This window comes from Uloborus diversus, chromosome 6 (assembly GCF_026930045.1).
Source record: "Uloborus diversus isolate 005 chromosome 6, Udiv.v.3.1, whole genome shotgun sequence".
In the NCBI taxonomy this organism is placed as follows: Eukaryota; Metazoa; Arthropoda; class Arachnida; order Araneae; family Uloboridae; genus Uloborus; species Uloborus diversus.
In genome coordinates, this window is record NC_072736.1 from 146,824,705 (window position 1) to 146,849,390 (window position 24,686).

The following is a 24,686-nucleotide window of genomic DNA, read 5'->3' on the forward strand; positions in this document are numbered from 1 at the left end:
AACACCTGCCCTACACGCGTCCTGAAGCCTGTACATATGTTTTTGTAACAAATCTCATCGCATGTAAAAAAAAAAAAATCACTACTGCTTTCGATAAGTTGTTCTTTGTGCCAAGCCAGCCTGCAGCCTGTACATACAGTGAAGCACCGTTTATACGTTTGTCTTCTATGCGTTTTTATCAATTATACGTTTTTGAAATTGGTCCCTGCAAAGTCTAATACACATTAACCTGTACCTATTATACGTTTTTTCGTTTGTACGCTTTTTTCATACAGTCCCTTTAAAAACGTATAAACGGTGCTTCACTGTATGTTTAAATTACAATGTTCATTGCATGTAAAGTAAGAAAACTTTACAGCCTTCAATGACAGAAATTTATTTCAATTTTAACGAAACAGAGTGTGCATACTTGGGACAGCTTCGAACTTTTACCTTTAGAAGCTAAATCATATGTTTCAATCTGAAAAAATTATTTTATTCTTAGGAAGAGCCTTAATTCTTTACCTCAGGGCAAGGTATATATGTATAGACATGTCCTTTAAAAAATTAAACAAAAAACCTTTTTTGCTCCAAGTTAGGAATCCTGCTGCCTAAATTTTTTCTTGCTGCTTTAAATTTTTCTTTTATGTATGCAGGAATAGATTAACATTTTAGAGAAGTTTATTTTACGAAATAAAGAAAAATAACATTAACTGTAATAACTCTGTCTTTTAAACCTCCCGATTTCAGAATACACACTTGCCCTTGAAAATATTGATTGTCTCCCCAGTTTTCTTAATTCTTTTGAATGTAACGTTCCGGCGTTCCATTCTACATTTGAAAGCGTAAAAGTATTTGTTACGGCCGAAATCCTATAGTCCTCTTGCAGTTGGTTCTTATCTGTTTGTGTTCCTCATTTCAAATTCATTTTGTACAAATCCTGAAAATGCACGCAAAACAATATACTCATTCAAAAAATAAAGTTTCTGTGAAATTTTATGTTCTATAAAATGATGGAAAACAAAAGGACTAAAAAAACTTTATTGTATTCAGTTATACACAGCAAAGTATTTTTTAAAAATAGACGAGCTGATGTGTGCACCACATGACTTCCTTTTACTCCAATTTAATGTCATTTCCCCATTACTGGCAATTTTAATGGGATTCAATAGTTTACTTTCTAAATATCACCAACAATGGCCAAACTGAAACTAGATTTAAAAAAAAAAACATGGCGACCAAAAGACTGGTGGTATACGCCAGGTGTCCGCCAAATTATACAACCACTTGAGTTTACATCAAAATTAACAATGATTCCCCCCCACAAAAAAGGGGCAAAATACCCCTTTGGAAACACCCGAATGCAACCAAAAGGGGAGGTGCACAACTAGATCCCACTAGGAGTCTACGTACCAAATTTCAACTTTCTAGGACATACCGTTCTTGAGTTATGCGACATACATACGCACAAACAGACGTCACGAGAAAACTCGTTGTAATTAACTCGGGAATCGTCATTATAGATATTTCGCGTGTCTATACGTTCTTAGGCAATTATCCACGTGTGGTTGCGTCGAAAAAAAAACTCAACATTCATTTGGGAGTGCGTAAAATGAAAATTAAGGTCGATTTTTGAGTAAAATTTTTTTCGCGAATAGAATACTTCCTTTTTTGTAAAAGGAAGTAAAAAGTGTCCAACTATAGTAACTTTCTGTATGAATGATGTGGAAATTGAAAAAAAAGGACTAAGGGGAAAAAAAGTGAAAACATAACTGAGTGAACTCTATACGCTCACCACAGGTAAAAGTATTATCAGTGATAATTAAGAATAGAAATTGCTATTTCTCATAAGACCCAGTGTCTTGATTGCCCGGAGCTAAACTCCAATGGCGCAGTCTGCGCCATTATCCCCTGGATAACGAATATTAATTCTTCGCTAAGAGGAAAATACACAAGGTGGCGTCAATCCATTGCAAACCATGTTTTTTATTTATTAGTCTATCCTTCTATCTTCATAAACAAGCTCGATCACATAATATCGCACAGTTCCAAAAGGAAGCAAACCCAATCCAAATTGAAAGAAAACCCTTCCTAAAGAGTGATGCATGCAAGAAAGAGAATATTCATTAATTCTGGCAATTCAATTCTAAAATGAACTAGCAAGTGTACTTTCATGGTATTGATGACCCAAATAATGGATCACTCATTGCTTGACACGAAAATGAAATCTTACCAAAAAGAAAAGTCATACGGATTTTTTTGAAAGAAATTTTTACGATAAAACAATTCACTGATTAAGAAAAAAAAGATTTTGCAAGATCCCGATAAATGAAGCTATTACTTTCTTATCACTTGCACTTTCGCTATAGCAGTGTTGGGCATTAATCAATTATTTTTTCAATTGCCTTATTAATTGATTAAAAAAGTAATTGCAATTAAAGTAATTGCAATTAAATCAATTGCAATTAGACTATTAATTGTACTTTGCAATTAATTTAATTAGATTAATGTACGTTAATCGCTTTTCACAATTAAAATAATTGCAATTAATTTTTTAAATTGTTTTATGAAACAATTAAAACTAACAATTAACTTAATGTACCAATAGATACAGCGCAGCGTACAGAGTTCAAAGTGTTATTCGAATTCGTATTTTCGTTCAGTGTTGATTGCTCGCTCGCCGCGTGAACTATTCTCGTCTTGGCAAGTTCTTTCCACACGTAAATGTTTGTGTTTTAATTAAGTGTTTTAAAATTGTGCAAATCATTGTTTTATAGTTTAACCTGTAACAGGGGAAATCAAAAAGAAGGACATAACAAGGGATGTAAGATCTCAGAGACCGCTCTGTTTATTTTTTTTTTTTTAAATCGCGTAATTAAGATGCATTTCTGTAATTTCCCTCAGATGTTCTTCGGACTTTTACTTGTACGGAATTTTTGAGCAATCACGATTGCTTATTGTTCTCATTTGACAGTCCTCTACGTTACGGTTCCTTTTTCAGCTTAGATCAGGGCTGCAGCAAAACCGTCCACCGGCGGCGGCGCGGCTGGTCCTGAGCACTGTCCACCGGAATTCACTTTTACTGGGCGGTGGCGTCCATGTCTCACACACTCCCCTACGCGCGCACGCCTTTACACACATACACACGCCTACGTGCACACACGTAAGCCTACACACACAACTATACACACGTAACCACCCAGGAGGAGGGAATGCTTGGGGGGAGCTATTTCTGGAAACAATAACTCTAATCAGTAGGGTCTTGTCGCAACTCGTGATTGCGAAAAGCATAATTTGAATTGAATTCGGAATTCAAATTAGAGGTTTTTTTTTTTTTTAATTTTTAACTGAAATACACCTTTTTTGAGGATATTTTGCTGGAGCCATAAGATTTTTTGAGAAAAGTCATATGCTGCAGTAAATAATTTACTGCTTGTAATAAAGTAACTGATACATGAAACACACCGTCAACTCAGTCCTTCCTGGCGAGGACTGCAGTTCCGTGCTTAATAGCACGCATCAGCCTGGCGTAAGAAAGTTACTAAGCTGGAGATGGAAAAACTTCTTAAGGAAGCCAAGAGTGCCAAATAAACTGGTAGCTAATGTAGAATTAGCACAGACCAGACAAGTGACCGAAGCTATTCAACTCGAGTATTTCATATATTTCTGCTTTAGACCTGGCTATTGGGTGGTTAATTTACTGAAAGTTACTGATATTTATTGATATTTTATTTGTTGCTAACATGTGTATTTAAATAGTTAGATAGTAATATGATACCCGTTTAGCGTTTACGTCCCAGGTAGACCTGTCGTCTGTAGAATATATTGTACAAAACCAGTAATTATTTATGAGTTAGTTTTAATTAAAATTCACAGAACGATCGACAATTGTTAAGTGTTGTAAACTACAATTAACAATTGACAATTGTTAATTGTAGTAAACTACAATTAACAATTGTTAATTGTGGAAAATTACAATTAACAATTAATTGTTAACTGTGGTAAACTACAACTAACAATTAATTAATTGTTAACTGTAGTAAACTCAAATTAACAATTAATTAATTGTTAATTGTAATTTTTCACAATTACAATTGATCAATTGTTAGTTGTGGTTACGTTTGCCAATTAATTAATTGTTTATCTTTAATTGCCAATGCAATTAAAATTTGCCCAACTCTGCGCTATAGCCGTACTTTACTGAAAAGCCGAGGAGCTCTGGTAAGTTGAGTTCCGACCTTGAGAAAGATCGTTTTCTGCAGAACATTTCAGTGCAAGAGAAAAGTGTACTTTCTGACACTTGTATTAGTACTGCAAAGGCAACTTAACTCCAACTATAACACTTCAGCTTTTCATTGAACTTCCCAAAGAAATATTTTTTCTCAAGGTCAGATCTCACATTACAAGAGCAGAACGATATTATGGAAGAAAAGGACAAAAGCAGCAAATTGAAACAATAAAAACTGAAGTCACTTCTACGTTTTACCAATATCCTCTCAGAACCTGATAAAACGCTATTGGTTCAATTTATACTACAACCGTGGGTACAGAAGTAAGCAGCGACCGACCGTCAATTCAGATGGGATCGTAATGGGAAAGAAAACAGATTTTTCCCCAGACAATGCAAAATAAATCAAGATGAATAACAAATTTTTGATTACAAACAACAAATCCAGCAATATTCGAAGCATCCCTTCGCAAACTACGATGCTTTTTCTCACAATATTACAAATCGTTGTTTTTCAAAATATGCTAGAATCTGGATCATTTTGAAAATGTCTTTTAGTTATTTTTAGAATCATCGTTTCTCTTAATGTCTTGAGTCAGCAATTCTCAATCTCTAGTCTGCGGACTGTCCACATTAAAAAAAGTAATAAATAATAATTTCTTGAGTGGTATTTCTTACTTCGATACTGTACTTACTTTTCATTTTATTCTATGATTTTTCTACACTATCTGCAACAATTACTCATCTTTACAATTAAGTATTATTGTGAATAAAAAAAAAATATCTTACAGATAAAAGTTTTTTTTTTTTTTTGTAAAATAATAATTTTAGAAAATCCTCACTAATCAGCGAATCTTTCCCAGAAATGCTTAAACCGGTCCCAGGGTCGAAAGAGGTTGGGAAACCCCTTTGTAACCCGTAAACAAATTCATTTTAAAAATGCGTGTACGCGATGATTTTATTTGATTGTTTAATCTGGTATTAACTTCATTTATTCATGCCTAGGGGTTGTAAATAACTAATGTCACACTTTTAGTCAACATTTTTGACCCCGTCGCCGTTTTTCACAAAGTGTCACGCTCCACTATACCCACCAATCTTGTCACAGGGACGTATACAAGGGGGAGGTTTATCAGGTTTATAGGATTCAAACCTCCTCCGAAAGTTTTCAAAACTATTCTAAATGACACTTTTTGTTCATAATAACTAATTCTTCTTATCTCAACATTTGTCGAGATTTCTCAACAAATGTTGGGTAAAACTCTTCCCGAAACAAAAGTCTGGTTACGGCACTGCCTTGTCACATGTCGAGTTATATTGCTTAAACTCATACTCACAGTTCAGAAACAAGGTATACTACATATGGATATTCCTCTTGTCAAAGTGATATATGTGAGGTGAGATAGGAGTATTGTTTGCATTCCCCAAACAGGAAAAAATATACTTAACTCTTCAGCGCATGCGTCTGTCTGCATTAATTTTATCAAAATAGAGGAGGGAGGATATCAAAAGAACTGAGTTGAACAGCAGCATTATTTTGTTAATACAAAATATTTTATTTCTCTTTTAGAAATATTCCAATTTTGTGAAATTGACCCGCGCTCTTCTTCTTTGAAAGTATTAACGTCGAAGATTATTTTTTTGATTCTATCTTAATTTTTAAACTTTAATCAGCACCGTTGTTTTTCGATGCAAAATAAAATCAATGAGATTAAAAAATCAACCTCAAACATAACAGCATTTTTATCTTTTTAAAACAAACACAAGACAAGAAAATTTTTAAAAAAAAGTTTCATTTGCTGATTTTAAATATTTTTATTGTAACCAATGTGTGGTTGCGCTTCGTGTTACCCCCTCCCAGACACCTGTACGCCCGGGCCCGAGATTTTAAAAATGAGTGGCTAAATATCTGTAGGGACGTAGGGGTAAACAATAGAGATGAGTTCGGGCTCATTTTTGAGAGCCCGGGCCCGACCAAGCCCGAAAATTTGTAACCGAGCCCGCCCCAAGCCCGAAGGAAACTTTCTTGTATCAAAAACCGAGCCTTCTACAGTCTGACATGATCTCTCTGTTAATGAAAAATGTTACATCAAATGTTCTTCATTAACAGAAGTTTCTAAATTTTCTTAAAAGGCTCCACTTCAAATGCATTACTGTACGACATATTGCAATAGTAATCGCAAAAAAACACTATAAATAAGCGTTAATTTATTTATTTTTATTTATTTTATTTTTTTTTTTTGGGGGGGGGGGGTAGTTTGACATTGATTGAACTGATTTAAATGTTCCTTTCATTTTCTCACAGTAGGAAAATGTTTATTTGCTTTGAATTTGTAAGGAGATTGGCGATTGAATATCTTTGCTTGAGCCCGAGCCCGAAACCTTTTTTCGGCTCTACAGCTCGAGCCCGCTTCGGGCCCGGGCTGAGCTTGTCTCATCTTAATCAATATGGAGGGAGGCCCGTAAAAGTCATTTGTGACGGCCCCAAAATTTCTGTGCAAGCCCATGCCCCCTCCAACTACAAATAGGTGTCATATAACTTTTTTTTTTTTTCATGCTGCTTCACAGACAGCGGCGGATACAGACTACTATATTAGGAGGGATCATGTTGATGATTGACCCCTTCTCTTCGTCCTCCCTTGTAAACGAACCTACGGTTTTGGATGCGAAAAATTTCTGAAACTGCTTGGATGTGAATAAAAAGCACCAAATTGGACAGGAATAATGCACTTAATAGGGTAAAAACGTTTCTAATTATATAATTTCATAAGCAATGAAAAGAAGTATCACTTCAAATGTTTACTTTCAAAAAAAAGTTATGAATTGAAAAGATTACTGCAATCGTTTAAATTTTATTCATAAATTGTTTGAACACAATGTGGATGTATATAATTGGGGAAGGGGGGACATGACCCCCATGACTCTCCCACTGTATCCGCCCCTGCTCACAAAGAACTTAATATTTTTTCACGATGTTGGGGGAACGTCAAGACTCGATTTAAACGTTATTGACTCACCATTTCTAACTTTTATTTGAATTAGAAGTTATATTTAACTTATTTCAAACAAAAACTTCCAAAGGTGAAGCATTCGTTTTGCCAATTTTGTAATTTACCTGGTTGTAGGACTCTGATGATGACAAAACAGAATTAATTTCTATTCACCTGCTGCACACTAGTATCCAAATGAATCCAACTTGAGTATAGCACGAACCACTACTATTCCAACCAAGCTAACGGATTCGTCGAGCACCACCGCATACACGTGTTTCGTGGGAAAAACGTTCACCACATCTGCTGTTCCGCTCTCACCTGGGACCCGACACCGACCGACCAACTGTCGGAGCATGCGTTACGAAAGCAGCAGACGCTTTGCGGTTTAATATAATAAAAATAATAAAGCCATCCCTTTTTTTCTCCAGACAGGTAGCTGTGGAATCTAGGAATAATGAGCAAGCTCGTCTGAGCGTGGCAAAAGAAATAAGTTAAACGGGAAGGTGAAACCGGTTGCGCACATTCCCTCCTATCTCCCTTCATCCCTTGCGTGTTTTAATCACAATGGGTCCATCGTCCATTCATATTTACAAGCAGCGTAATTGAGTCCTTACTTTAAGTAACGAAATGCAGCTCGGAAACAGAGTTCACACACATCATTTTATTAACATACGTGGTTTACCAGTTGTCCGAGTGCGAGTCCGAATTGGTGTCCGGGTTTGAAGATCAGAACTGCTCAAAAATGATAGCACAATTTTTTTTTTTTTCAATCTTTTTCAGCCTCTCCCCTTTTTCACTAAGTGTCACGTTGCTTTACATTCTTCTTTTAAAAAAATGAGTGACGATACACTTTCTGTTACCCTATTCTCCGCCAAGTCACAAAATGTCACAATTTCAGAAGACCCAATGCCCCATTCAAAGTGAAACCATTTGTGAACAGCCCCATGAAGGAAAAAAATTTTATGTATGAATCAATTATTGCTACTATAATATTGGTTAAATTTTCAGTTTCAAAGACTTTTATATCACTTGATAGACTTATTTTCAGGGGGCTCATAGAAATGAATAGAACGAAATTAAATATTTTTCATGTGCATTTTTATATTCCCTTCGGGGCAAGGACGGATACAACGGAGGAACGATCGCCGCCCCCTCCTTGATACTAGATATGCAGGAACTCTCCCACGGCATATTTTCGATACAGAAGTTGCAAAAACATAATTTTAGATTGTCTTCAATAATGCTACTAAAAAGGGGGCTTTCCCTCAGAATTTTTTCAGAACTGTAGTCTTGAAGACGGAATTGTAGCACATCTTCCATATTAAAGCTTAATTTGAATAGATTTTCTACGATAATAGGAGGTAAGGATTGGGAATACATAAAAGAAAAGCATCTGAAATCAATCGCCCCTTCCTTGAATCTTTTCTGGATGCGCCCTTACTTCGGGGCCCCTACGCAATGGGAGCTTCTTGCAACTGCGACATGGTAAATCCGTCACTGATCATATAACATCACCTATATACAGTGGCTCCCAAAAGTGTTCGTACACTTTGAAATTTTTTAGTAAAACCAAAATAACTCAAAACTGAATTCGAATATAAAGTCCAATATTTTTTCACATCATTCCTATGTCATTCTAAATATAACCCATTGGTTTTTTTTCAAAATATTGACGGATCTTCTTTTTGAAATGGATCAGAAAACGAAGAGACAGAGAAATAACACGCCACAAAAGTCATCGTACACTCAAATATTTTCGAATAAATTCATGATTAAAATTATCATATGCCGTTTTATTAATATTTTTGCATTGTGTAGACCCTTATAAGTCATTTGGCTTTAATTTTTTGTTTTTTTATTCCTTAATATATTGTTTATTACGGTAAAATGGCTGGTATTCGTAAAAAACCGCAAACGCCATTCAAAATTTAAATTTTTTTCCCACAGTAGTGGTAAATTGGTTTGAAATGTCTCTAAATTAGTTAATTTATTTGTTTGTATAGTAAAGTGCTTGATAAAATGCTTTAAAGAAAGGAATCGGACCGAAAACAAGGTAAGAAAAGGTCAACCGGCAAAGTTGACAAAACGTGATTTATGAAAAATACACATTTGAGTACTGTAAAAGTTTCTGCAGAGTTAAATGAAACATTTTACATTTAATTTTCACCTAAAATTGTTCGCAAAGTTTTTTGATTTGCTGGATTAAATGGGACCTCTTCCCGCAGAAATTTTCTTGGTCGTGCGAAAAACAGAAAGCTTACGCTTTTCGTCCCAAAATCAATGATAAATAAGCTAAAAACAGTTTAGATCATGTCTTACTTACAGATAAAAATTAATTTAACATTTTTGGTTAAATTGTTGTATAACTGTAAGTAGACGAAAAAATTAGGAACTTAATCTTAAGAACTTAGTTGGATCAGTTAATCGGGACGGTGAAGGTGTTTTAGTGTGAGGGTGCATATCAGCATCAGGATTTGGTAGCTTGTAATTTTTTGATGAAATAATGAATCATGCTGTTCTTTTAAATATTTTAAAAACCAGTTTTGAACTCTTAGCCAAAAATTTGGTTATTGGAAACAACTTTGTTTTTTTATCAAGATAACGATAAGAAGCACACGGTTTTTAACGTTTGCGTCTAGTGCCTCGAAAATTGTTCTGAAGTTTAGAAATGCTCCCTCAATCTCCAGATTGTAACTTAATGTAACGTACTTAGAGATATCTGGAGGCTAGATTACAAAAATACGGCTTTGGAACGAAAACAGAACTAGAAACAGTAAGACTCGAAGTGTGGTAGAACACTTACTCAGAAATTACGCTAAAAAAAGAAAGAAAAAGAATGAAAACAATTCCCAGACGTTTAAAAGGTGTTATGAATACTGTATGATATTCTACTAATTAATAACTTAATCAAAAGTTAGATTATTCAATAATATTTAGACATTTTATTAAGTGTACGAAGACTTTTGTGAGATAAAATTTCCGGTATCTTTCGGTTTTTGATTTTTAAAAAATTAAGTTTTAATATTTTTAAAAAACTTTTCATGCAATTTTGTTAAACATTGATCATAGATCTTATAATTAAATACCTATCCCGAAATATTAATTCTAACCAATGATTTGGGGCCTATTTCGTTGAAAGTCGTAGGTGTACGAAGACTTTTGGGAGCCACTGTATGTAACATAGGAAATTCCCTATTTTTTTCTGTGATAATCAGGCTCGGCTGCTCATAAATTTCGTGGATGTAAGTAAAGAAAACTCAACAGATCAAATAAGTGGGATTTAATGAGCAGAAATGGGAGCAATGCCAAAAAAAAAAAAAAAATACGTTTTACGCAGTGTCTTATGTAGTCGTGCCTGTGTTTTTTGCCTTTATGTGCGATGAAATATGTAATATTAGGATTCCTTTGTCTCAATTTAAACAAAGAAACATAATATGCTACTCATATTTTTTTCTTTATTTTTGTTACTATATTCATAAGCATATGAAAAAACGACCATGAAATTTGAACTTGAAAGAAAGTAACTTGGTAACAGTAGCATTCTTATAAGAGAATTATTTTGACTCAGGACACAAAATAATACGAATAATGTCGTTTGAGTCATAAAGTAAAATTTTTGCTAAAAAGATGTTCTGTTATTTTTGTAGAAATATCTATTTTCAATGATTATAATTTCCTTTTTTTTTTTTTTTCATTTTTTTAATTGTTAGTAGAAGTGATACATGTGTACTACTACGTACACTTTTAATCCACAAACAGAACTATAAATTATTGACCTCGGGGTCGGAATAATAGTCACATAATTGCTATTTTACAGGAGAGAGGGAAAAGTTTGGCGCATGCAAAGGATGGGACGCGCACTTTTTTAGCACTGAACAGGAACAGAATTCTATACACAATGCACTAATAAATGGAAAATCGCAATTTTTGGATTTGCGTTAGTCCGGCTCTGGGGTGGTACAGAACTATTTCTTGATCTTTAAGTTTCAAGCAAAAATAGTTTCAAAATCAGCTCTGATCAGCTTAATCAATATGGAATGAGCCAATCACAAAGTAGTTTTACTGCTTCAATAAAAATAATTTTCTTAAAGAAAGACTTAAGTCTAACTATGTCTCGTTGTAGAAAGCATAACAAACTTCGACCATTTGCTTCTAAAAGGGGAGTGATCGTGAAATGATCCTCGCCAGGCCCGACGAGAGGCCATGTCAGTCTAGTCGGGAATTAGAGGCCCCGGCCTTGGGAGGGCGCGACGACACTGACACAAAAAAAGAAAAAAATTTAAAAAAAAAAGATAGGAAGAAAGAAAAAGGGAGAGAAACACTTCGAATGAGAGAAAACGTAAAGATTGCGTAAAATTTACTCTTTGGTATTTGCTGCTGTGGCACTTAAATAGACTTAATTGTTTTCTAGTCTGCAGTTTTGATTTTTTTTCACCCCCGCCTCCTTTTTTTCCTTCTTTTTTCCCCTTTTTCTTTTTTTCTTTTTTCTTTTTTGGGGGGACGGGAGGGGCCCGGAGACATAACTGACAAGGGACCCCGTCTTGGCTCTCTGCGGCCCTGATCCTCGCCAATGGACACGATGGTCTGAAAAAGTCAAAGAAACAGCAGCAGCAGAGAGAAATCTCTGCTCACGATAAAAGCGAATGCCAAGGGTAATTTTCGCAATGCGTGGAACAGAATTCGAAAATTCGCGAAATGGTAATTTCCATTCACTCAACTGACAATGCGAAAGGAACATCATTAGCCTCCAAATCGGCACCTCGAAGAAAAGAATAAAAATAGCGGCGAGAAAGAGGTCGATCTTCCGATATTCATCGCTTACAAGAGTAATAATTAAAGCCGAATTTGCAGATCGTCACCCTTCGCAAACCGGGATTTCTTTTCCCGCGTTGGCTAATCTTTTTTTTTCCGCAGCCCCCGTCTGGTTCGTTCGACTTCACGGTTTAGCGGTTATGCTAATGGCGGTCATTAAAGAGACCGGGAACATAGTTAAAAGAGAACAATCAAATTGTTAGAAGTTTCAACACCAAAAATAAGAAAAAGGAGAAGTCTTCTAACAAACGGTTTGATATCCGATTACGGATGGGTGATAAATAAACCTTGAACCAACAAAATCGAGAGATCGAATGATCAAAATAGGGCAACGATGGGTGGGCGCAGATTTTGTTGACAGTCAGAAATCAGAGAACTGACAGTCGAAAAGAAATATGTTCCAAAATATGGGATGGTTGTAAACAGTGTCTCATCAAATTTTGCCGACAGTTAGAAATCAGAATCACATGACTAAAAATAATGTAAAATGAACGGTAGAAAATCATCTGAAGCAAAACTCCATGCACTTACATTAAATTCTGTAATCAGTGAGATGATTCTAAAAGTAATTTTAGTATTAATTGACAGACCCTAGAATGAAGGTAACCAGATTTTTTCCCCGAAAAACGGGAGAACTTTAGGCAAAAATATGCTTGACATTTAAAAAGGGGAAAAATATTTTCGTATCCAAGGCCAGTGTTGTCAGGTGAAAAGTTTTGAAAATAACCAAAGCACTATTTAAAGTTAGCCCAAAATAGCTGACAAGTTTGAGAACTGCATCAGCTTTCGATAATTTTAAAAGTTTCAAAAAACCACCACTTGAATATTATCCCCCCGTATTTTTTAAGGGGGGGAGGGGTTAAGGTGATACAATTATTGCTACTTTGATGGTCTTTAACTTTGCAAAGCGTGTTTTTCAAAAAAAAACGAGCTGATGTGTGCATCACATGACTTCCTTTATCCAATTTAATGTCATTTCCCCATTACTGGCAATTTTAATGTGATTCAATAGTTTACTTTCTAAACATCACCAACAATGGCCAAACTAAAACAGATTTTTTAAAAAAAATCGCCAAATTTGTCGCCAAGTTGGCGACAAAATTTGGCAACCAAAAGACTGGCGATATATCGCCAAGTGTCCGCCAAATTATAACACCACTTGAGTTAACATCAAAATTAACAGTGATTTCCCCCCAAAAGGGGGGGGCAAAAGACCGCTTTAGAAACACCCGATTGTGGGGTCTAATTGTGCAATGGGGAGGTGCACAATTAGACCCCACTAGGAGTTCTACGTACCAAATTTCAACTTTCTAGGACATCCCGTTTTTGAGCTATGCGACATACATACGCACATACAGACGTCACGAGAAAACTCGGTGTAATTAACTCGGGAATCGTCATTACGGATATTTCGCGTGTCTATACGTTCGTAGGCACTTATGTGTGATCGTGTAGGCACATGTGATCGAGTTGAAAAAAATACTCAATATTCATTCGGGGGTGAGCAAAATGGAAATTAAAGTCGATTTTTAAGTGAAAATTGTTTCACGAATACAATACTTGCTTTTTTTGTAAAAGGAAGTAAAAAAGCTAATGTTGTAATTATTTTTATTCTACACAGATCTACTAATCGCGTGGTTATCTACTTTGCTTGATTGGTTAGTTTTCTTTTCACTTTTGTATGTGTGTGACTAACTTGAAGGCCGCTCTATATTTTATCATCTGTACTCAAGTTTCTTATCCCCCCCCCCCCCCATTTGCTAGAGTAGGTGGCCACATTTCTGCGCCCCGACACAATGTGCGGGGACAACGAGACAGGCCTGCCTGAAAACGGGACGTATGGTCACCTTATGAAAACTGAACATTGCCAACGTTTCTGAATAAAAAATATTCAATGCGATTTTTGGTAGAATAAAATTTGTACAATACATACCAATTAAAGAATGAAAGACTCAAAGTAGCTATTTTCGTAGGTGGTCTTATAATATTTGCTTAATTGTTACCAAGAAAAAAGATTCATGAAATAATTATCCTATGTAGCTCATCTAAAGGCGCATTAATATCTTCTGTATATAAATGTGAGCAGACATTACGCCCCTTTCAACTTTATGGCACCAGGACTGATTGTGACTGAAATCCCTAACATCGTTAATGTAATCCCTTCCGAAACAACATCTTAGGTTACATAGTTCCAGTTTTTCAAGCCAAGAGGTAACTTTGGAGGTAAATTTAACTCACCTTATCGCTACGAAATAAATTTAGAAGGGCGTTGGCTAATGTTTGCAAACGATCAGCAACGAGAAGAGAGGAAATGAATGAGTCACGTACACCAATTATTTTGTTAATTATTAGCATTCTAAATTCACTTTAAGTCCCCATAAATTGAGATACTTTCTGATGCATGTCTGATAAATCAGTAGTTAAGTACTGGGCTAAATTAATTTTTAAGCAAACCTTATACCTTTTTTTTATTTTCATTTTTTAAAGCAATTACGAATTGCTTATTGCCCTCACTTGACCAAAGTTGACGTTTCTCTGATTTTTCAGATTACCATGATGACGAGAATTATCCTACCCTAGCTGGTTGCTTGAATATTTATTAAAAGGGCAAATTTTCATCGCCATGGTTACCAATCGTTTGCGTTCATTCAAGGCTCAACTTAGCATATTTGACTTTTAAAAAGAGGGGGAGAGGCGTAAAATTACGTTTATTATTATTATCATTATCACGGAAAAAGATCAATTATTGATGAACTTAAACAGCGAAACTTCATCTGAATACAAAAGTTCCAGAATACTAATCCCTATTATTTAAGATTAATAAGAAATAAAAACATCCATAAAGGTATTAATACTCACGAAATCTTTATGATGAGAATACGAGTGAAAGTTTGCCATAATAATCAGATATTTATTACAGCATCCTAATGACCTTTTTTCCCCCTTATAGATATGCTTCAAATACCTCATCTAGAAAATCACCATTCATAATATGAAGGGGACAAATTTCTTCTCCATTTCCATTCATTCATTTGTAAAAACCAGAAACTCACCGAGTAGGGTCCTATCGCCGTCCGTGATTGAGGAAAACATAATTTGAAATCAAGACGTCAAAATTCAAATAATTTTCTTTCTTTCTTTTTTTGAGCAATCACGATTGCTTATTGCTTTTATTTGACTGTTTTTTGGCGTCCTATCATTTTATTTTCCCACCGCCACCTTCCACACCATCACCGTCGACCGGCTCCTCACGATGCTGCTCCTATAGCGAAAACCGTCTCCAGGTTGCATCCATGTCCTACACACACGCGCATACATACACAACTACACACACACAAACACATACACACACATACACTTAACACATACACACACGCATACATACAGACACCTACACATACACACAACTACCCACACATTCATACCTGCACACAGACACAAACACACACGCCTACATACACACACTCGTGATTGCGAAAAACATAATTTGAATTCAAGATATCAAAACTCATTTTCTCTCTCTCTCTCTCTCTCTCTCTTTTTTTTTTTTTTTAACATTTATAATCTGAGTCAAGAATTTTAAACTAATTGCGTCACTAGCAGACAGATATATTTTATTGGCAGATATATTATTTCTCCAAGCGTATTTTACGCATTGAAAATCAGAAATACTCTTCAAAGATAAAGTCAAACTTAATTTAACATTTTAGCTTTTAAATAAAAAAATCAACATCGTGGAAAATGGAGAAAAAAAAGCATTTAAAAATTTTGAAGCATACTATTTAATTATTTTGTTAAATTTCATTAACAGTTAAACACTCTAAATATTAAAATTCAAAACACTACACATCTCTTCCTTCCCTGCCATTTTCCATTTCATCCCTAGAAAGTCAAGTCCTTTTATGGAATAGATCACTTTTACAGACTTTAACTGTTTACATAACATTTCATTTCTACAAAATGAATTTCACTCCTTAAAAAAAAAAAAAAAAAAAAAAAAAAAAAAAAAAAAAAAAAAATGTCAAGGAGTAGTTTAACACCTTTAAAAAAATTAAAAAAAAAAAAAAAATTTTTTAAAAAGCTACATATTATCTAGTCGAGGGATTAAATTAAATGGCATTGTAGTTGAATAAAAAAAACTTTTTATTGAAAAAATACAGAAAAGCAAATATAAATACAAACACAAAACTTTCAGGAAGGTCAAATACCTTCTAATAAAAACAATATCAAACACTAATCTATTCAACGGCATGTACAATCCGGCACTTTTAGCACAAAGAGAACTATCTGATAAGCCACACACAAAGGAAAAGTTCTCAGATAGAAAAATGGCGATGGGTGATTTGATCTTCGAAAAAATGTTATCAGTAAGAATCAAATAGTGAGATGAGAAAAGAGTAATTTTATTGCACTGCACATCCTTGAGACGACTTTCGCATCAAGGAAATGAACTTGATTTTTCCCTCACCTATTTATTTATTTTGTAATGCGGCAATTTTGTACGATTACGTGCCACTAATATTAGTGACCTTCTTTAAGTCGGCAGGCGAAATCGGAGGTCGACTGGAGAATGTCTCAAGGGATCAGTTTTCAAAAACTGAATTTTTGTTTTACACTAATGGTACCCGCACGGCTTTGCCCGTAGTAGAAAATTAAAAGGTCATTTGGTTCACCTGTATATTTACAAATAACGGATAATGACTTTCTCACCAATTGGCTATATTCATTTGCTCGCCCATGTTACGGTTCTACGTTATGATAATTTCGTAATCTACTCTTCCATATTATGATAATTTGCTTGGTAAAATGTTCTTAAAATTGTAATAGAAAAAGAACAAAATCGAATTTTCGAAAAATCGCTTCTAGGTGCACACCCCCATGCTACAGACTAACTCTGTACCAAATTTCATGAAAATCGGCAGAACGGTCTAGGCGCTATGCGCGTCACAGAGATCCAGATATCCAGACAGACTTTCAGCTTTATTATTAGTAAATATAAAGAAAGGAAGAAAGAAAGATTTTATTAACTTAGCAGTTAAAATAAAATGCATAAAGCAGAGGTAGGAAAGGATATCTATTAGTGTTGGAAAAGACAAATGTAAATTGAATAACAAATTAGATGAATATTTTTCAAATACAAAAGGGGGGGGGGGGAAATGAAAGGTCGCAAACGTCGGCTTCTTTCAGAGAGAGAAAAACTTTTTTTTTTTTTTTTTTGCTCTTGTGACGAGCTCGCGTATTTGTTGCTGTTTTTAAATCACACGTATGAAACTTTAGTAAAATGTATTACGTTCATGATTAAATGGTAATATGGGCTATAAAGTTCAACTATACTTTAAAAATATTTCGCAACAATAAAGTGTAACAAACTAGAACGCAAGGAAATTTGACTTTATCTTGAGAATATCGCAGCTACACATCCCCAAAAATTTATTAAATGCATTTAATTTTGAAGTAATTTGTCATTTTTTTATTTATTTATTTTTATTTATTTATTTATTTTTTAATGCTAGCAATAGCATAAATGTTACTTAGCTTCGTAAGATATGCCAAGTTTTCAGCAGCATATGCAACACGAAAGAGAGAAAAAATATAAGTCATCGCAAATAGTAAAAATATTGCATCATCATGGAGGGAAATCATTTTTAAAGCATTCCAGAGATGTCATTGTATGATAACGCAAATAATTCAAATCCGGGGTTAAGGAATAATCGGATATACAACTAACCATGGAAGCCAAACAAAGTACAAACAATAGTTAACGTTACAAGATTTCTAATCTGCAGCGCCTCAGTAATTGAAGCTCGCTACTTCCCATACTTTTTTGGTCCTACTGTGGACTAATACTTATCACAGGTCTCTTTCTGAGACTAAATTTCGAAGGAGCTTGTTTCTCAGCAAGTTTTCACTAAAATTAATATTTTAGGAATTAGATGACTCAGAAAAAGGAGTTTTTTTTTTCTTTTGTTGTTTTGGTACACAATAAAAGGATTTTTTTTTCTTCCCCAATTTTTGGGGAGAAAATGAAATTTCTGCAAATTTGCTGTTGAGGAAGCTCGGACGAAATTTAAGAATTTTTGAGTCAAAATCAGGTTTAGAATTTAACATTTTCCAGTTTCATAAACACAGCAAGAAGTGCAGGTCTCCAATCGCCCATGGAGCCAGAAAGTTTATTGTTGAAAGGTTTCAGTATTCCACGCATTAAAAATCAAAAATATGGCTCAAAATTTTAGTCAAACGTATTTTAATGCTTTGTACATATATGAAACAAAAATTTAACGAAGTTGTGAAAAATGGGAAGAAAAAAAAAATTAAAATCTTTTAAACAAAACATTTGAAAGACACACCCCTTTTAAAATACAACACATCGAGCTTTCTAACAGTTAAAAATCAAGATGGTATACAGGTGTCCCTCGTATAACACGGTCAATCCGTTCCGTGTAGTACCGAAACCGTGTTATACGTGTCTTAGAAATACTGTAAATCAAGGGATGTGTACCGTGTTATATCGAAACCAAGTTTCATAAAAACAAAGTAAAAACTTGTTAGAGTTATCAACCATTAACAGAATATGTTTAAAAAAATGAAATTCCATCTTTTATAAATATAACATTCGAGTTATATCAGAACCATGAAGCATTGAATTCAAGTTTCGTACTGTGTAATATCGAAACTAGGGGTGCGACATCGATGTCGATGTTTTGGAAACATCGATGTTTATGTTAAAACATCGATGTTTTTTAACATCGATGTTTTTCTTTCAATGTTTTTTGGACCATCGATGTTTTGGTATCGATGGGTTTTTTTTTTTTTTTTTTTTTTTTTTTTTTGATGTTGATGTTTTTGCATTTTAATTGAAAATGATCATAAAATTTGCTCCAATTTTCTCGCTAGGTAATTAAGTTTACTTATGGAGTTGCCAAAAAAAAAAAACATTTTTTTGCACCCATTTTATAAGATTAATTTTTCTGTGTAGAGGATGATTTTTGGGAAGATCACTACAAGATAGTAAAAGATTAACTAGAGAGTGAGGAAAAGGCCAAAGCTATTGGAAGAACATAACACTGGTAGTCGGTGTCAGAACTAGTCTAGCAGTCTATTTCAAGGCCCCAGTTCTTAAACTAAAGGGATATTCTTTAAGTTACTAGGGTGAAAATTATAACTGGTGAGAGAGAGCAGGTAAAAGTTGCTTTAACGTATTTGATAGTGATGGTAATTTCTGTTCCATCGGAAAGAGATGTTTCTCTGACTGCTGGCATAGTCTGCAAAAAGAGAAATGCGCTTCTGGGGGACAAAGTAAACAAACTTCTTTTTCTCTAACTGTCAACACCAATATTTGGGGTTACTTACCGACTTTCCCCAACAAGTCGTACCTCTATTACTTTCAATTTGTGTTTAATTATTAACTAACAGTACAACAAATATTTCTTGCTCTTAAAAAGAATTGTTAGAGTTAATTTTGTATTTTTAAAATAATTAGCACAACTTTTTCTCATCAAGTGGTAAGTGCTATGATAATTTTTCTTAGATTTTTTTTTGATGTAAATTTACTTTTAGTTTCATTCAGTTTGAAAATATTTGCTTATTACTATAACTAGTTGTATTAATCGGTGCTTGTCTTATTATCAATTTTTGCCCTACTATAACACCAAGATGTTTCGAAATTATTCTTGGTAAATTCTATTATTCATGATTTGAGGTTCAGTATTTTCAATATATTCGTCGGATACGTATTCTTTTGTATTGCTTAAATTAGTGTACTATATTCAAAAATGTATATTATACGTTGATGAAAAGATCGATGTTTTTTGGTCGATGTATCAATACCATCGATATTTTAGTTTCTAACATCGATGTTTTGTTATCGATGTCGCACCTCTAATCGAAACCGTGTCGTAATAATCGCAAATTTGGTACCGTGTAATATCGAAACCGTGTTGTAGAAGTACCGTGTTTTACGAAGGACGCCTGTACTTCTTTCTCATTTCCCATTCCTTAATAAGTGTTTTCGTTTATTTCTTTCTTTGTTTTTAACCGACTTCAAAAAGGAGGCGGTTATCAGTTCATACCGTATGTATGTTTTTTTTTTTGTTGTTTGTCCACTCATAGCGTCTCACCTAGTGAACCGATTTTGATGATTCTTTTTTTAATGGATAGGGGATGGCTCAACTTAGGTCCCATTACTTTGTTTGACCATATTTGTTCTTTAGAAGAAAAGTTATGGGCAAAAAACAGTAAATTTTATGCAATTTTCCTATTAAATGATTAAAATGATATTGTTCGCACTTTTCATCCGTGGATAACGATGGCTCAGTGGTAGAATTCTCGCCTCCCACACGAGCGACCCGGGTTCAAATCCCGACTAGGACACAGTGAATCTTACTAAAATTTTGTTTCTACTATTTCCCGTATTTTCTCGAATGTTCTATTAATTTCTGTATCTTTCCAAGTCTGGAAAGTTCCAGCACTTTCTCAAGTTGTATATAAGGAGATGTAAAGTTCATTCGTGGTTCTGAATAAAGATCTCGAGTTGAGACTAACGAGTATTCGCTTCATTTGGCTTTCACATTGTCTTCGCTGTCTTCATCTACGCGACAATATGAAACTCATTGTTATAAAAGTTTGGTGCCATATAACATTAATAGTCATTGTAATGATAATTTTGAATAAAGGCTTTTCTAAAGCAATGCAGTGATATAGAGCCGAACTTTTTACTAGGTAACTTCTTACTTTTACTGAAATATCTACATTTACACTAAAAAGAATGAAATAAAAAAATTTTGAAAAAAAAAAAAAAAATAGAACCGACTTCAAAATTGCTCTAAAAAGTGAAAAATAATTTTATTCTTTAAACACCATCGATAATGCTTTTAAACATAATTTTTGAAGTTGGCGCAAAAACGATAGATAAAATCATTCACAGTCATAACTCAACTACAACTATAAATTTAACCAGGCCCAGTTTCTTCATTATCACATAAATTATGCATTGATGACAACATATTTGAATAACGACATAAATGTTTCGCTCGTAACTTTGGATGCTTTTCTGAAAAAAATATGAACGAAGCATGGTTACACTGGATTTTACGTTTTGTTTTTGCGCCAACTTCAAAAATTATGTTTAAAAGCATTATCGATGGTGTTTAAAGAATAAAATTATTTTTCACTTTTTAGAGCAATTTTGAAGTCGGTTCTATTTTTTTTTTTTTTTTTTTTTTTTTTCAAAATTTTTTTATCTTTTTATTTATTTATTTATTTTATTTAAGGAATTGCTAACAATTACGCTCTTTACTGTCTTTACATTTCACACATTTTACTAGTCCAAAAAAATTTAAGGAGTATTTTCAAACAAACCTAGAAAAACCCCTAGCTAAATCTCTGGTTCTGTAGTCCATTTGTGCCAAAACGAAATTTATCCTTTAATCCGCAATAATTTCAAAAGGATATATTTCTTCTGAAAGCATCCATCGGACCGAGGTGCATTCATACAAAGACAAAAATCCTTGCCACGCAACTGCACGTACGCAGAATAAAATACAAAAAAAAAAAAAATGTGCACAGGTAGGCGTGCTTTCTCGAACACCGCAGAGGAGGCAATAAATCATTGGGCGTTTTGTGGATGAACCTCCGAAGACTCAGTTTGAAGATAAGCACGACCAACGAGGCTATTGTCAAGAGAAGAGAATCTCTGGTTTTTCTTTCTCCCAGCATCCGGTCTGTGGTCGTTGCTACGCGCGGCGGCAGGCCGAAAAAGAAAAAAAATCACCTGTAATAATGAGAGTAACTGATCACGAGAAGAAAGTTACATCAATAGGCCCCCGAAAGACAATTTTTCCATTTCATGTTGTTGGCAGTTATCTGATTCAGATATCTCGATCATGGAGGACAAGTTGCCAATTAAATGGACACAGAAAAGATGGCTTACTTCCCCCCCCCCACCGGGTTGAAGGGTTTATGAACCCCTTTAATAATGCTGGGTTTTAAAATAAACTAAAAGCAAATCTCGGGAAAGAAAACGAAGAACGATAACGATGCAGGTTAGGGGTTAGCAATTTTTTTCGATTCGCGGCACCCTCTGAAAAATTAGAATTGTCACTCGGCACCCTAACCTATCTGTATTGCATTAGCTACATTGATATCGTGTATATTTCGCAGCACCCTTCGCCTTTCCCTGCGGCACCCCAGGGAGCCGCAGCACCCACTTTGGGAATCCCTGCACTAGGCTTTTCCCGTTTCTTCATTAGGTAGTTTCGCATCTACAAACGCACTCAAAATTTATTAAAAACGCAGATATTTTCTTCTTCTTTTTTTTCCATGCATAATACATTTTAAAGAATGTCTCTGTACAAAATGAAAAAAAAAAAAAAAAGAATGTCAACACTATTGAGAAGAGATTAATTCCTGCTCTAAGGTCAACACCTACTATTCGGTTGACTTCAGAATGTGCACAAGTGTTTTAGAAGGATTTTTTCGAGAAATGTCAACAGAAAATTTACGAGTCACAAACATATTGTTCGCTTTAAGTGGGATTTTTCTCATCAAAAGATTTAATATTGTACCAGCCAAATATTTCGTTGAATCCAGATTTTTGTTAAAGCAGAACTCGTTATAAACGAGCACAGCTAAATATTGTATCTCCTGAGAAAATGACAGAAAATTTGAAAGGTATTTATAAACATCAAAACATCCGTATACTTATAAACGAAATGAACCATTAATTTTTTAATAAAGAGGCTTCCCCCCTCCCCCCTCAGAGGACGGAAAAAAACTACGATTTGAAGAATGGTTTGGTTTAATTTTTCTGCAGACCATAGCCAGTCCGCAGGACCAGCGGTTGAGAATCCATGGTGGAATGAAAAAACCATAGATAATACTAAGGTAAGTATTTTTTCTCCCCTTGTGAGAGAAGCAAATAAATATCACCCATTAATAGGACCAAACGAACAAATGTGGTAAATGCCGTTTCGTGTGGATGCCGAGAGAAACAGACTGTGCAGAGGAATTTCAACTCCAGAAAACGTTTTTCTTGTTTTCTCTCCTCAAATCTCTGCATGATGTTCTAACAAATGTCTCAATTTATTTATTTCTTTTCAAAGCGAACAAGCAGCCATACTATTATGAACTCATAACTGCGATAACACAACACAGATATGCACCGGTAATCATGGTGCAAATAGCTTTCTCACCTAGCATAGCGATACGCTACGTTCTTAGCAATTCAAGCATATTAAAACTCATAAGGAAACCTTGAGCTCAATTTCAGCTGCCTCAAGAAGCAATCGGATATTCAGATGATAATTAAAAACAGATAGCATCGCATCCAAGGAAGTAAATCCATCACTAGACCCCTAAAATTTTGAGTCCAAATTAGCAGTATTTAAAATTTCCGTAAATTTGAAATTCAGTAAACTGCCGATTATCGGCGGTTCCGATTATCCGAGGGTCTTTTCACTATTTTTTTTAACGGTCATTAAATATTTTTTAAACTTATGATTGTGCTATTGTTCGTTTTCAGCCTTTACATGTGTATATTTTTTACATTCAATGTTAGTAGATGGAATGTACCAATGTTTTTAGCAAACATTTAACTATATGTGTGAGTGTTATTCTTTTTTTTTTTTTTTTCAGCTATTGTATACAGTAGCATCGTTTAACTACTATTCGCGGTTTTCGCTTATCCACGGTTACCGTACCACCCTATTCCGTGGATAATCGGGAGTTGACTGTATATTGATAGGGAACAGTGACTGATCTCGCAAAAAAATTCTCAATGCACAGGGGAGGACCAAGAGGAACGGGACAGCTACATTTATGCGGAAATAAAATGAGAACAATTAGAATCAAGCAAAAGAGACAAAAGGTGTTACATGAACTTATCTTCACCTTACCCCATCTTTTTGCGATGTGCCTTAGGTTGTTGTACCACATGAGGGGTGTGCGTAGCCCTTGTATTGCTGTTTTCACATTTTATTTCAGCATTAATGCTGTTCCATTTTTCCTGGTTTTCCTCCATATTTTACTTCAGTCGTTGACAACATAAAAGTAGTTTAGCCCCTTCATTGTTTTTTTTTTTTTTTTTGCTACAGAATATGGTAAAAGAGCACATGGACAACAATTGCCCCTCCATAGATGTCGATGCCTTTGGGGGGGGGGGGGGAACGATTTGGAATGTACGGATTATCAAAAATTAATTCGTATTATAGTCAAAATAAATTATTAATACTTTTTTTTAATTAATGCTTCATTGTTATTTTAATTTACTCATTTTTTTATTTGATTTTAAAATGTGCACTTCGAAAAATATCTCTGTCTTAAAGTGGGAAATTAACGTTATTTTCTGATTCAGCGCTTAAAAATATGCAATAATCAACTAACGCAGGTTAGTTAATCAGTTCCTCGACAGATCAAAAATGCAAAACACATTTGCCTTTCTGTTAAGTCTATTTAGGTTAGAAGGATAAGTTTTAAAAACATTTTGATTCTCCACAAGATCGTCAGCATTTTTGTTTAACAGGTTTTAAGAAAATGAGAAATGATGAAATTACAGAAAAACTTTAGAAATGAATTAACAATTCGATGTCTGAGGGATTTGTATGTTTTATTTATACCAGACATGATTTCGTGACAAAAGATATTCTATATTCTACGAATGAAAAGAATGCGCCAGCCGG

At 34.4% G+C, this 24,686-nt stretch overlaps 1 protein-coding gene across 1 annotated transcript in view; it reads right to left on the reverse strand.

Annotated features, from left to right (window-relative positions):
* LOC129224042 (ensconsin-like) overlaps positions 1–24,686 on the reverse strand; it is a 91,210-nt gene that overhangs the window by 37,761 nt on the left and 28,763 nt on the right. The gene's annotated exons all lie outside the window — the stretch shown is intronic.